Source organism: Bombina bombina, chromosome 6 (assembly GCF_027579735.1).
Source record: "Bombina bombina isolate aBomBom1 chromosome 6, aBomBom1.pri, whole genome shotgun sequence".
NCBI classification, from domain to species: Eukaryota; Metazoa; Chordata; class Amphibia; order Anura; family Bombinatoridae; genus Bombina; species Bombina bombina.
This window is the reverse complement of record NC_069504.1, coordinates 922,314,320-922,330,268: the sequence shown is the minus strand read 5'-3', so window position 1 is coordinate 922,330,268 and position 15,949 is coordinate 922,314,320.

The following is a 15,949-nucleotide window of genomic DNA, read 5'->3' as shown; positions in this document are numbered from 1 at the left end:
TGTTTCTTGTTATTGTGTGAGAATTATGCAGTCTGTGATTTTGTCCACCAAAAAATCGCCAATAGCGAGATTTCTGATAATTATTTTATTTTGGATTGGTGGGGTCTTTTTTTTTTTTTTTTTAGCTCCCTCTCGCGCGTGTCCCCCCCCCCTCTCCTCCCCGGCTGTTACTTCCCGTCATGGGTTCGATCAGGGCTAAGTGTTCTAGATAGATTGGATAATAGCGGTGGGCTTTAAAATTCTCTCGTGGAATGTGGGAGGGATTTCCTCTCCTGCCAAGCGCAAATTAGTCATTAAAACACTGGCTTTAGAAAAACCAGATGTGGTTTTCTTACAGAAGACCCATTTAGACGGAATAGAAGCTGCAAAGCTCAAAATAAAATGGGTTGGCAAGGTTATTTCCTCCTCCTCTTCAGCTAAAAAGCGAGGAGTGGCGGTTTTATTCCATAAAGATCTGGACTATCAAGTTATTAAAGTTGAGTTAGATCCTTCTGCCCACTATATGTTATTACAGGTGATGATAAAATCTGTTAAATATATCTTCTGCAATATTTACGCCCCTAATAAATTTTCATTATCATTTTGGGACCAGATCCAAAACAAAATGTTTCCCTTTCAAAGGGAAAATTTGATTATCTGTGGGGATTTTAATATAACCATGTGCCCAGAATTAGATCGTTTTTCAAAAAAGAATTATGCTAAATATAAGTACCACACCAAATATCTTAAAAGATTTTGTAGCAAATTGACTTTGACTGATATTTGGCGTATTCAAAATCCTGCAGTCAGAGCTTTCTTGTGCGAGTCCAAGGGCATAGGACTTTTTCGAGGATTGACCTCTTTCTAATTTCTGAATCTTTGTCAATTTATCAGTTTAAAACGGGAATTGGTGAGTTTCTGATTTCGGATCATGCCATAATTTCTTTATCCCTTCTTAATACTCATGAGGCATGCCCATCAGTCCAGGTCTTTGGCTTCCCTCGTTTCTTATATACTAATCCAAGATTTATATCTTGGATCAAGAGTATCTGGGACGAGTACGTATCATTTAACTCGAACTATAGTTATAAAACGGAAGTCTTTTGGGAGGCTGCTAAAGCCGTGATTCGTGGTGAAATCATAGCCTATATGAGTACTCGCTCAAAAAAAATCAAGGAACAGGGGAGTTCTTTTGCTGTTAAAGCTAGAGCGGCTTACAGGAATATTCAGTTGGATCCTTCTCCAACGAATTGGGCAGTATATTTTGAGGCCAGAAAGGAAAGAGAGATTTTTTTAAAACAGAAATCTATGGAGGAAGAGGTAAGATTGAATCTTAAATACAAGAGTTTTCATGGGTGTTCGGCGAAATACCTGTCTCGCCTTACCAAGAATAGAAAGAAGAGAAATTATATTGCAGTTATAAAAAAGGGCGAGGACAGGCTTTTTAAGCCAGCGGAGATCTCCCAGGCATTTTTTTATTATTATCAGTCACTGTATTCGTCGGTCAGCACCGATCAGGACAGTCAAAATGCTTTCTGGTCCGTTATTAATATCCCAAAGATTCAAGTAGATGAGTTGGCAATGCTGAATCAGCCAATAACGCAAGAGGAGATTGGTATCGCTATTGATAAACTTACGCTTAATAAAGCAGCGGGCCCAGATGGGCTTCCTGCTGAATTTTACAAATTATTAAAGGGAGAATTGTTTTTAGCACTGGAGGCCCTTTTTAATTATTATTATCTTTCTGAAAATGGTATCTCAAAAAGCTTTGCAGCGGCCAATATTTCACTTATAGCTAAAAAAAAAAAAAACCCAGAGGATATGGCCTCATATAGGCCAATATCAGTGCTCAATACTGATTATAAGATACTGGTCGTATTATTGCCGCCAGGTTGAATCGCTGTCTACAGAATTTGATTCATCAGGACCAGACCGGTTTTATGACTTCTAGGAACTCGTCGAGAAATATACGAAAGGTTACCACGTTCTTGGATTACATGTGGAATTTGGAACTAGAGCCCAGCAAGGCCGCAATCTCTGATTCAGCTGTGTTAACCTTGGACGCAGTTAAGGCCTTTGATTCCATTGTTTGGGAACATTTATTTTGCTTGTTGCAAAATTTTGGCTTTACTGGTAATTTCATTTGTTTTATTCATAAGATTTTTTCCAAACCCATCTCTTTTCTTCTGGTCAATGGAATCCGTTCCCAGGAGATAGTCCTGCATTGTGGCACCAGGCAGGGGTGTCCTTTATCTCCTCTCTTGTTTAACGTGGCAGTAGAACCTTTAGCGGTTAGCCTTTGTGATGTTCTGACGGGAATCTCCCTGGGCTCCTACCGTTTAAAAACTCTTCTTTATGCAGATGATATTCTGATATTTGTAGATAAACCATCTCAATCTATTCCAGTAATTCTTCAACTTCTTGCCCAGTTTAGTTCCTTTTCCGGTTATGTGGTGAATCTGGAAAAAAGTGAACTTATGTATATGGGTAATAGTTCGCCTCATTTTGGAAAGACTCCATTCAAAGTTGTTAATACAATCAAATACTTGGGGCTAGATTTACACAAAAATCCTAAGTTATGGTATGCCGCGAATTATGCCACATTGTTTAAAAAAATTAAAACTGATCTCCAGCTTTGGGTATCTACCGTTGTCAGTTTCCGCGAAGGTGAACCTCATAAAAACGATCGTCTTCCCTCGTCTCTTGTATGTGCTACAGAATCTTCCCATCTTTATATCTAGTTCAGACATTCAAAATTTACATGGTTATTTTTCTAAATTCATCTGGAAAGATAAAAAACCTAGGATTGCATTAGCCAAGCTCATGCAGAAACCAAACCTCGCTGGTTTAGCATTGCCTAATGTCAGGTTATACAATATTGCGGCCATGGTGAAATTTGCCATGGATTGGGTGGCGGAAACCAACTGGTTAGCGGTTAGTCAAGAAGAAGCTTTTTATACACGTCCTTTCTCGCTCAGAGCTTTTTTACACTGTAATTCTAGACAGCTTCCATCTAATATCTGTAGAATGTTATCATTCAAAAATGTTGTTATTGCCTGGCAGAGGTTCTGCATTTGTCTAGGATTAGATCCTTCTGTTTCGGAATATCTCCCTATCCAGGGAAATCCTAATTTCATACCTGGCATATATCACAAGGTATTTAAATCATGGGGAAATAAGGGGCTGACTCTAGTCAAGCAATTGTTGGGGGCTGACAATCAGATTCAAACAGCAGAATTTCTGTTTCAATCTTATGATCTTCCCAGGTCTGATCTGTTTGCGTATTTTCAGATACGCCACTTTGTGCGTGAGCAGAATTGGGAAAGTGTATGTTGGTAGAATGGTCTGATATCAGAACTTTAATCAAAAAATTTTGTACTGGAATCTCTTCTATCTCTTTAATGTATGACATCATGCTCTCTAAACAAAGTGATAAGTTCTTGCAGAATATTAGTAACTGGTTGTTTCCAGTTATTCCTGATATTACTGATGAGAGGATAATCCAGAGCTTCAACATGGTGTATAAGTGTAGGGTTTCGATGACCTGGAAGGAATCACACGTGAAACTCTTGAATAATTTCTATATGCATCCGCTTAAATTACAAAAATTCTCGGTTCCTGGACTAAATAATTGCCCCAGATGTTCTAATCCAAGGGCTGATTTATTCCACATGTTTTGGTTCTGTCCTAAAATCAATCAGTTGTGGCATAAAATTTGTTTTTGGTTTAATACTTTATATGATGCAAATCTTGTAACACTGCAGGACGTAATTTTATTAATTACAGTAGTAGATAGAAACTTTTCGCCAGTGGTTCGTATTTTGAATACGATTATATTGGCAGTGCGTCACCTTGTTCTTTTAAACTGGAAAGCGAAGGTAGCGCTGAGCCTTGCGAGGACTTTTAAAGAAATCCAAGGTCAAATTATATTTGAGTCATATCATCTCCCGGATGCCACTGAGAAGAGAATCGTTGAGTTTTTTCAGGGATGGTTACCAATTATTATGTCCTATCCCGCTAGGCTCCAAAGGCAGATTCTTGCCCCTGTACGATCCACTGTTAGCTTTGCTGAACTAGTCCTGCTAGGGAAATTTCCGGCGTCCTGGATAAATTCGGGTCCGTGATTGGGTGGGTATTTGGACCAGAGCCCCGGGCGGGGAGACGGTCATCAGACGGTGTACGGGCGGGGGGTTACGCGAGGGGTGGAGCCAGCGTTTGTTTTTTTTGTTTTTTTCTCACTCTTCCTTTTCCCCCATCATTGTGTTTTATGTTAGTTCCGGAAATCAAAATAGGACATAGTGAGGACTTATCATGCAAACGTTTGTTTTCAGTTTTGTTCCTGCAGATTGAATGTGTATCTGCTTTATTTCTTTGTTTTTGTATATCAGAAAGTTTGTAATGTCCTATTTGGATCAATAAAGAAAAAAGATTAATAAAAAAAAAAAAGAAAATAGTGCTAAAACTTGTTGCAGAGGTACTATAATGGGCTAACAGCCACTATATAGATATGGTGCATGAGATATGGGGATTATGTCTGCAGTTAATCTATCAGTTGACAGTAACTGGATAGTTATACATATTAAATGTGGTGAATTTTTGTAACAATACAGCTTTCAATAAGAGGTTAAATGGAATTCTATGAATCTCTAGGGATCTGGCAAAATAAGGAAATCAGGTCCCAAAGGAGTCCCAGACTGTATTAAGTTTAAACTTATAACAACAACTCTTGTATGCATAATATCCATCTTCAGATCTAAAAAGCAGGTGAGATTGACATAACGAGATACCACATTTAAATGAATACAGTCTCAATGATACCTAGAGAAAACATAAGGTTAGAGAAACAACAAAGAAAGTACGACATTAACATTCAGCTTCACAACTGCATACTAGTTTCCAACTTAAAGCAGATTATAGCAGAAACTCCAAGAATTACGTCTGAAAGGTTACAGCATGTGAGGAGTGGCTGTATGAGGGTGTTAATTGAAATAGGACCCTAGGAACTATACTGAAAATAACTTGTGTATATATAAGTATTAGCCTTAGTGGCTGAACCAAACCAAACTCAATAACATAACAAATAACAATAAATGGTTAAGTGAGAACTGTATATCTCCTTGTAGATGTGTCTATATGAGAGAGACGGCACCCCAAGGGATCCCTAAGCATAATAGAACTATTCCTAACGTAATAAGGCTTATATGTGAAGTGGTTACAGTTGAATGACTAAGCAAGTAATTCTATCATGACCAGAACTAATAGATAGCTCTGGAAGGAAGTAGGTTAATGGGTGGTTCTTACTGATTATCTAAACCAACAGTTCACACATGTCCAGGGCTAGTATAAAACTGGAAAGAGAAGAAAGTTAGTGTCTATATCTTATAGTTGCGTGACCAATCTCAAAGTGGATCTTCTACAGAATCAGTAGTGTTGGTTTGTCTTCTTTTGTTCTGTGGTGTCGCAGACACCGTCCAGGGGTGTCGAGGATTCAAATCTTGTGATTCTGGTGGTGATATTCCCAATAGTTGACAAAATTGCTCAGCATCAGGAGGAAAAAGGCATTCAAGTTTTTTCCCATTTTTAACAGCTTTAACTGAGGTAGGGAACCCCCACCTATATGGAATCTTCAAGGCGCGAAGATGGGAAGTCAAAAAATAAAAGTCTCTCCTTTTTTGGAGCGTTCTTGTTGATAGGTCCTGAAACACTTGTATTTGATGGCCTTGGAACGTGATAGAAAGTTGTTTTCTTGAATAGTTGTAAATTGTTTCTCTGTGTAGGAAATTTTGAAAGTGGACAATAATATCACGAGGAGGTGCGCCTTCAGGTGGTTTGGGGCGTAGGGATCTATGGGCTCTGTTAAGTACAATGTCTAATAAATTGCCTTATTACTCTTTATTAGATCTGTGAGCAAAGCCTGTAGATAGGCCTGAAATAATCCAGTTCAAATCATCCAGTTTGTCCTCTAGATCTACCATGCGGTTATGTTGTTTAGAAGCCTTAGCGGAGAGATTCGCTATTTTCTGGGATGATACATATTCATGTTCCTCCAAAGTATCCACCCTGTAGCATAAGTCAGAAATGTCTTTTTTTAGGCCTGCACACTCACTCTTAATGCAAGATTTAACCTGTTCTATCAGAGCTTCCATAGCACCATAGGTAATGATATCATATTTTCCCATTTCAGTTATTTTAGGTTGTATCCCCATTGCAGCATCTGCAGCCTCACATGAACTTTCATCTTGAGAAGTTTGCTCTACATCAGGGTCCTTCTGAGGTTTTTGTTTATCTGTTTGTTTGAAAAACGAGCTCATAGCTCCTTGGGCAGTTGGTGTTAACTTTTGAGATTTATCACTCCTGGTTAATTTCCTCTGTGACATAATGACAGTAGTAATACACCACTCCTGGGGGATATTGCTCTCACAGAGGGATCAAGGGAAAAGGAGTTGGATATGACCCACTGCTACAAAGAACAGTGGGATAAGGGGCAGGAGGATGTATACTGTTTTAAAACCAGGGTATATAGTAAGCTCTCAACAAGTACAGTATGGTTGATGTTCCTCTCAAATATATCATACTGAAAAGTTAGTGTCACTCAGCAATAAGTTCCTTATTATATGCTGTGGGGCAGGATCCAGCAAAAAAAAACAGGCAAGAAAAAAGAAAAAGAAAAAGATATGTAGAAGGGGAGAATAGGTCTTCTGTTTAAATAACATTAATTGTTTCGTTTCAGCATATCAGCATATAGAAGGTGTTATAGCCAATGTTTCCGAGGAGACATATACATAAAGAGAAAGTAACCAGCTAATATGTTGTGCAGAACACGGTTTAAAGGTATGGAGCGTTAGCAATGCATAAAGTAAGAAGGTTCACCTTTGTTCTTGTAGAAAGTGATCCGGTCCAGCTTGAGGGGTATTTAGCCAAGCATCATCGTGTATATTTAGCTGAGATGTGCCATGACACAGAGTAAAAACGACCACGTGGGTTTGTAAGGTGCGGTCCTAGCGTCGCCAGCAAAGTTTGGAAATCCCAGACCAAAGTCACACCGGGTGTTCTCTATGTGTTCCGGACCCCAAATAAGTAGTTTGCTGTTCGGTAGTTCAAGGCTGTCAGCAATTATGAGCCTTCATGCCCAGCTCGCATACAGAGCTTCAGTGCAGTGCGGCCATCTTGGTCAGCCACTCGCCCCGCCTCTGCCTCAAAATTTAACCTTTTTGTGTAGTCAATAAGAATAACATATGTGATGTAACATTGTTTGCTATTATAGCTATACATACAATTTGGTAAGCTGGACATTTTTAATGATTGTACATATAATAAGATATTAATTACAACTTAATTAAACTTTTAATGTGTTTATACTCATTTTTGTGTGCACAAGTTTGGTACATATGACTGATCTGTAAATATTATATTCATGGATTGTCTTGAGAAAGGCTCCCTGCATGACCCGAAACTTCGACTTTTGTGATGCTACTATGTTAATAAAAATATCACTTTAATTCAACAAAGACCTATGAGTGCCCTCCATTCTAGATTTGACTATATATATATATATATATATATATATATACACACACACATACTAACACATATACATATATATTTATAAATATGCTGCCATCGCTGCGCTACTTACCCCTTTGCTGCACAATGTTCTGATGCCGTCTCAGACAGCATCAGAACGAGGCTCCCATTGGAGCCAATGGAAGTGCGCACTCATGAGCGCAATGCTTCCTAGCAATATGAACGTGAGCTCGTGTTTGCATTGCGCTTTACAAAATCTTGATAATCCTGTTGCATACACTAAGTTGCAACTCTAGGGGAGCACATACAGATATGGGGATTTAAGAAATCCTTGGTGCAATTCACTAACTCAAATACGTGTAATAATATATATACAAACACCAATGGCTATAGAACAAATACAGTGGTGTCCCAATATTAAATGTAATTAAACATATTAAATAAGCAAAAAGCACAATGGGTCCTATTGACTCTTATCTGTTCAAGATGTCAGTCCTTAGGTGAATCCAAAGGTACAAATGTAGTTTTGATGTTGGTATTCCTCCTGTATTATTCAGATGATGTATCATATATTGGTCACACCCAATGTGGAGTCAGCTCTTTGCCAGGTCAACGATCTGGATACAAACTTTCACTGTGAACAAGAATCACAAAACAAAGGTGCCTTTCTAGTGTCATATAGTTGAGACAAATGGATTATATGAGTGCCAAATGAATACTCACAAGTGGAGCAGCACTCAATTGTGCTAAGTCAGACGGACTGGGAACTTGCAGTGTCCCAGCTCACTGGCACAGCATGAAAACTGGTCACCCCGGTGTCCTCAATGGGTAGAATAAGCTCAGACTCTCAAAAAAGGTTAAAAATTCCACAATTTAATGGTATAGATAAAATACAGATGTCAACCATATGACTCTGATAATTAAAATCACAGAAATCAACGCGTTTCTCCGACTGCTGTCTGTTTCATCAGGCTTCTGTTCACAAAATGAGAGTTCTGGCTTAAATAATCCAAATAACCAATCCCTATCCTCTGTTGGCTGACACACCTCTCAGGTGTATGTGTGCATAATTAATCCAATTACTAGTGTTGAGAAAGTGGGCCGCCAAACTTTATATCTCTAACATCATTTCATACTTTAAAACACAATCATTACCAAAACATGTATATAACACTCAAAAACAACTTTATAAAACCTTATCATGTTAACACAGTATATTGTGTCACTACATGTAGTCTCTATTGGGACCCAATAAAATTCTTATATTGTTTCTAAAATCTTATTGATGTTGACTCTTGTGAAACATTGAATAACTTCTATGTTGCGTTTTCACTAATAAGACGCTGTCTACCAATTACTATTAGGGATTATACAGACCGAGTTTTCATGTGAATGTGCTGCTGGGTTGAAACTGCTCTAAACATTGATGTCAGTATTTATTATGTATGTATTTATTGGTCAGTCCATTATTGTACCAGATTACATACGTCTCCGCTTTGATTGTGCGTTTCAAGTGTAGAACGTTGAACTTATAATTCACCATTCGCTCAATGTAAATGTAATAAGGCAAGCCGTGTTCGTTAATACATATGTTAATATTTGTGTCAAACTCGATGATATTAAGGTACAGTTGTAAGAAATACCTTAAAGGGACACTCAGGTTTTATTAAATGTACATGATTCAGATACAGAATGTAATTTTAAACCACTTTCCAATTTATTCCATTAAAAAAAAATGTGCAGTCTTTTATATTTACACTTTTTTTAGTCATCAGCTCCTACTGAGCATGTGCAAGAACTCAGACTATACGTATATGCATTTGTGATTGGCTGATAGCTATCACATGGTACAGGGGGAGTGGAAATATTTATAACTTTGAAATGTGTTAGAAAAGAATCTACTACTCATTTGAAATTCAGAGAAAATGCTATATCATTGTCTTGTTACCTTGCATTTCTTGATTATGCAAATCTACTGTGTTTACTGGTCCTTTAATGTTCTGAGGTTAATCACATATGCCTACTACAGGGATCATCTAGTTGTCAACGGAAGTACACTTCCGTGTAAGGCACACTAAAGCTGGCGTATGGTATTGGGGCTTGTGTCGTCAGATTACTATTTTGCCACATGACTGTTCAAGTGGCGAAAGTCTGTAACACCCCTTCTAGGGAGAGCCTACGTCTGTCTTACAATATGTTGAAATAAATGGCAACAGGCTAATACATGTGAGGGTGAACGGAACCTATAAATTACTGATATAGATGTGGTGAAAGAACAAGCCATAATCTAACTAATTAATAAATAAAATATGATAATTGGGGAAAGTTATTAATGAGACAAGTGAATCACTGTGTATAAACTGTGAGTACAGGTGATTTAAGTTTGTACATCTTAATAATTCAGTGGGGAGATAATGGTATGTGTTAGTCTGATAGTTAAATGTAAGACTAACGGCTAGATTACGAGTTTTGCATTAGGAGGGGTGCGTTAGTTATGTGTACTTTATTTCCATTGCGCACTTTTCTTAACATTGGTATTACGAGTCTCAAAACAACCTCGTAACGCGTCGCGGTAACACAACTACCACGTTTATTTTTTATGTGTAATCATGGCAGCATTAAACATTCTCCCACAGAGATCAATGATAAATGAAGCACGGATTTTTCAGCTAACACTCGATCTCGCGAGAAATACGCACTGCTCTGTTATATTACGTATACCACATAATGCACAACAAAAACACACATCAAATGTACAAACAACAATCATGCAACATAGCACATATGCATTACACATTCACAATCGGAAAAGAAAAAGAATAAACAACATTTACACTAAAAGAGGAATACATAAATACCTTACGATCTTGCAACACGGAACAAAACAACACGAAAAAAGAATTGCACACTCATACACAAACAAAACATTTGCATTCAAGATTACGGAACATTAGTACAAAGAAACATTTACACCACTTCACAAATACGACACCATCACAAACATGTATTTACATTTACAGATAATACTTTTGGACAATGTTATGCAAAACGATCACTATGACATCATCACATTATACACATTCCATAAATACTAAGTCAATATGAGCTTGCGCAAATTCAAACAACTAATACACATTGCACACATACTAATTACAAACAAAGCACACCTGAACATACTTTACTTTGCAAACCGGTACATCATTAAACATTTACATAGGGTATATAAGCACGCTACAAGCATGGCTTCTTTGACTATGTTGCTGGAGGATTTTGTGAGATTAGAGAGATTTAGCGAGTTACTGGTATTGTGAGATTTAGTGTTAGTGAGTTAGTTAGTGGTAGTTTGAGAGAGTGAGTTAGTTAGTGGTAGTGTGAGATAGTGAGTTAGTTAGTGGTAGTGTGAGATAGTGAGTTAGTTGTAGTGTGAGATAGTGAGTTAGTGGTAGTGTGAGATAGTGAGAGAGCGGTAGTAAGCGAGAGTTTGTTTGGGTGAGTGTGCAAGTGGTTTTTCTGAATACTTAACACATTTACACGCAAACACATTCAATACATACATACACTTATCAATAACACTAGATACACCCCATACCCCATCCCCTCTCATACTACACTCCATACCCCATTCCCTTTCATCCCATACCCCATTCCCTGTAAGCTCATACCCCATTCCCTGTAAGCCCATACCCATCCCATAGTTAGATTTTGTTCACATATCCTCATTTTAGTCTTTTTCTACTTTTTTGTCTGTTTAATACCCCTTACCCTCTTTTATTTATATCCCTTTCACACTTTGAGCACTTTTTATTTATTTTATTTATTTTGACCCCCTTTCATTTGGGCACATTCACTTTTTGTTTGAGTATGTCAGGAGGGGGGGATAGGGGGCAGATTAGCCCGCAGCTATTAGAGCTCATCAGGCAGGAGGTCAGAGAAGAGATTGTAAAGAAGGTTAGGCAGGAGGTTAGGCAGGAGAGGGGGAGGGGGAAAGGGAGAGTGAGAGGAACAGGACAAGAGGGGGACAGGAAGGGGGGCAGGAAGGGGGAGAGGAAGGGGAGAGGAATGTGGAGAGGAAGGGGGGGAGGAAGCGGTGGGTGGACCTGGACACTTTGTTGAAGATGAATAAGTGGCTGGGCCCAGTGGCGTGCAGTGTAGAGCTTCACAGTCTGGGAAACAGAGGCTCACATCACAGGGGAAAGCCAAGCTGACTAGGGAGGCGAGATATACTATGGATGAGAAGGAGGCTCTCGTAGAGGCTTATATGGAGAGGGCTAGGAGGCTGCAGGCTCAGAAGGCCACTCCTAAGGAGAAGAGGAAGCTATGGCTGGAGATCAGGGATGCTGTTAATGCAGTGGGGATCCATAACAGGGATGTCAAGTCCATACAGCATCTCTACCGGGACTGCAAAATGGAACTCAAAAGAAAGCTCTCAAGGGAGAACCAATATCTAACAGGGACCGGTGGCGGTCCTGAAATGATCGTGGAATAGTCCCGATGGGAGGAAATGTTGCGTCCCGGCATCTCCGAGGTGGCCATAGTCGGTATCGGAGGAGTCGATACTGGGAACCTGCCCCTTTCATCTTCCGGTAAGCTCATTTAATAATCTCTTTACATGAAAAATAAAGAATGTATTTAAGGATATGATTAACGCAATTACGCTTTTTTAGACATAATTATGTAAACACATTCACAATTACCTTGCGAAAGTTGTATTTCATGAAAAGCCATCACATTAGTATCTGGTCTACAGATTAGGTATGCATTTAATCAGACTGAAAACAAATGAAAAAACACATTCAGATTGACCATATAGATATCAGAAACACGTTTTGGAAAATGCGGAAATCGTATTGATTGTTGTATTTGAAAGTGTATTAATGAGGCTGCCTTTGTAATTCTATTGTAAGCAACAGCATTTACATCTTTATTTGGAACTGTGCTAATATCTCGATTTCTTTCTTTTTACAATATACAGAGTCTGAGCTTCTCCTTCACCCAGGTATGAGAGTGGTGCAGATGAATCGCCACCTCTGGGAGACATGGACGACATCCCTCTATCCTCAACCTCTGAAGAAGCCCCCACTGCAGAAGAGATCCCTGCAGCAGCCCCTCCTGCACCAGCAGCCCGATGTGCACCAGCAGCCCCTCAGGAGGAGATAGCAGAGCTGCAGATATTAAGAGATTTTCTGGAAGAGATGCGTGCCTCCCGGAGGGAACAGGCAGAAAGCAGAATCCATCTGATGGAAGCAATTAATGATATTCGACAAGACCAAAGAGAGCTTCGCCAAGACCAAAGAGAGATCTTGCATACTCTGAAAGATATATTGCAGGTCCTACGGGAGGCGCATAATGTTCCATCTGCTGCTGGGCCATCTGCTACTGGGCCATCTGCTGCTGGGCCATCTGATCCTGGGCCATCTGCTGCTGGACCATCTGCTCCTGGCCCTCCTCCATCTCATCCTCAATCTCCTCCTCAGCCAGGTGATCCCAGTACTCCTCCTTCCCCTCTTCCCCAAACATCTCCGATGAGAACTCGTCGGAGGGGGCAGTTGCCCCCCCCCCCAGAGCCTCAGTCTCCTGGGAAGAGGGGAAGGAAGAGGAAGTAAGTATATATATATATATATATATATATATATATATATATATATATAGTTATTTAATGTGTGATAGATAGTTATGTGATGATGTGATCTTTTTACACTTGTGCAGCACACTCTGTATATATTCTGCTTCTATGGGACCAGGTCCATGGAGGCAGATTGTTTGCAGAGCATATTTTACAAGTGTGTGGAGACCACATCATCACATACCTATCCTTGTTGATTACAATGATTGGTTTCTGCGATGTGATTTCCAAACTGTTTCCCTAATCTCAAACAAAATGACCATTACAATTATACATGATGGCATATTACTGTTTTGATGCCAACAACACAGCTTAAAGGGACAGTCATAACATTAATTATTGTTGGTTACAAAGAAAACACTTTATTACGCATTATCAAGTTTGGAAAAACAAGACTTACAGAAATACATGTTTTACTTCTGTGATTAACCTTGTATCTATGCCTATGCAAAATTACCATTTATTTCTGTTCTTTTGACAGACCGGCATTTCAGCCAATCACTGATCAATCCAGGGTAACTATACTGCATGAGCTCAATGTTTTCTATATGAAACACAAAAACTAATGCCCTCTAGTGGTCAAAATGCATTCAGATTAGATGCACCCTTCAAGCTCTAAGAAATGAGCAGATAAACCTCCTAGGTTTAGATATCAACTAAGAACACCAAGAGAACTAAGATAAATTTGTGATAAAAATTTGCGATATATTTTTATAAAATTTGCATTTTTTTGAGATTTAAATCATTATTGTTTTGCTTGACTTGACTGTCCCTTTAAACAAGAACATATGCTAACATATACTAATTTTTAGGGATTGTTGGTATATCTACACGTACTTGCTCAAACAAGAAAATATTTGATTAGGATACTAAGCCTGTATGCCATATTTCTCTCAACGTGTTAGATAAAGTCTATTTTCTTAAAGATACATTATTGTGTTTGAATTATTTAAGAAAGACATTTCATTTAGAAGGAATCTGGTTTCATGTCCTTTTAAGAGTTACATTAGAAATATATGCTCACAGTAATATATTTGGAGATTAACAATGTGGGAGTCATACATGACACAATACTGAGCATTTACATTAAAGGGACAGTATACACTCATTTTCACAGAAATGCATGTAATAGACACTACTATAAAGAACAAGATGCACAGATACTGATATAAAAATCCATGAGAAAATGGTTTAAAGACTTAATTAGAAACTCTCAGTTTAGCTCTGTTGAAAAGTTAGCTGGAAAGCCACATTGCAAGTGGGAAATAAAACACTACCCACTCCCCCTTCTTTTGCATATGAAACGACCCTTTACACAAACAGTAGCAAGCTGGAGAAGATAGCTGACGGTATTTAAATCAAACTTTGGGGCTTGGTTAGGAGTCTGAAAATCACAGCAATGGTATTTAAAAATAAGCAAAACTATACATTAAAACAAATATGGGCTATATAAATAGATCTAGAAAACATATATGTGCAGAAAAAATGAGTGTATAATGTCCCTTTAAGAAAAAAGATCAGGACATAACATCTAGAATAAGTAGGCATCACATATATTTATCATATGATAAAGGTCAATGCATATTGATTACTTGATTCAAATACAAAAGTACATCTTAAGGAATTAGATACGTAGAAAATTCAATACAACACAGTAATTATTTATAAAAAGGAAAATATTGTTGACAAACATATTAAACAAGATGGAGTATATTCATGGATTTGCACTTGCCTCAAAATATATTATGTAGAAAAAACATATTGCCTTAATTAGTTTCTTCAACGAGACAGCCATCAAAAGAGATTTTATGTTCTTTATCAGCTATGGTTCAACAATGTACATGATTGACACAATCCATAGTCGTCATGGTTTTAAACTTGTATTGTCATTCACAAACGTGGGTTACGTGCAAAATCAAATATTTGCGGGACAACGTAATCCAATCAGACGGATTTAACACCTTGGCATGTGACGTCTTAAGCAACATGGCGCATACGAGATCGCGTAAAAACAGCATCCAATCAAAGACGCATCCGAGATCGCGTAAAAACGTCATCCAATCCAAGAACTCATTTTACAGCTTGGCATGTGACGTCTTAAGCAACATGGCGCATCCGAGATCGCGTAAAAACGGCATCCAATCAAAGGCGCATCCGAGATCGCGTAAAAACGGCATCCAATCCAAGAACTCATTTTACAGCTTCGCATGTGACGTCTTAAGCAACATGGCGCATCCGAGATCGCGTAAAAATGGCATCCAATCAAAGGCGCATCCGAGATCGCGTAAAAACGGCATCCAATCCAAGAACTCATTTTACAGCTTAGCATGTGATGTCTTAAGCAACATGGCACATCTGAGATCGCTTAAAAATGGCATCCAATCAAAGGTGCATCCAAGATTGCGTAAAAACGGCATCCAATCCAAGAACTAATTTTACAGCTTGGAATGTCAATAAGAAACATATTTATATTTTAATAACTAGTATGTGCTATATTGTTATCTATGAATGCCACGCTAGATAACGTAATACTGTGATATATGAAATAGAATCCATTGTTGGTAATAAGGATATATTTCATTAGAATCGGAGGATTATTAACTATTTAGCAAGCATTTTATGTTACACGATTATGTACGACATTGCAATTTGAACTTCATTTTCAAATTTAAGTTTAATCTTTTAATGAAATGTGTTTAGAGGTAATCTCAAGAGCAGAAAAATACGATGTTCTAGCTGCTGATTGGTGGCTACATATATATACCGATTGTCATTGGTTCACCTATGTGTTCATTTAGAAACCTGTAGTGCCCTGCTGCTCCT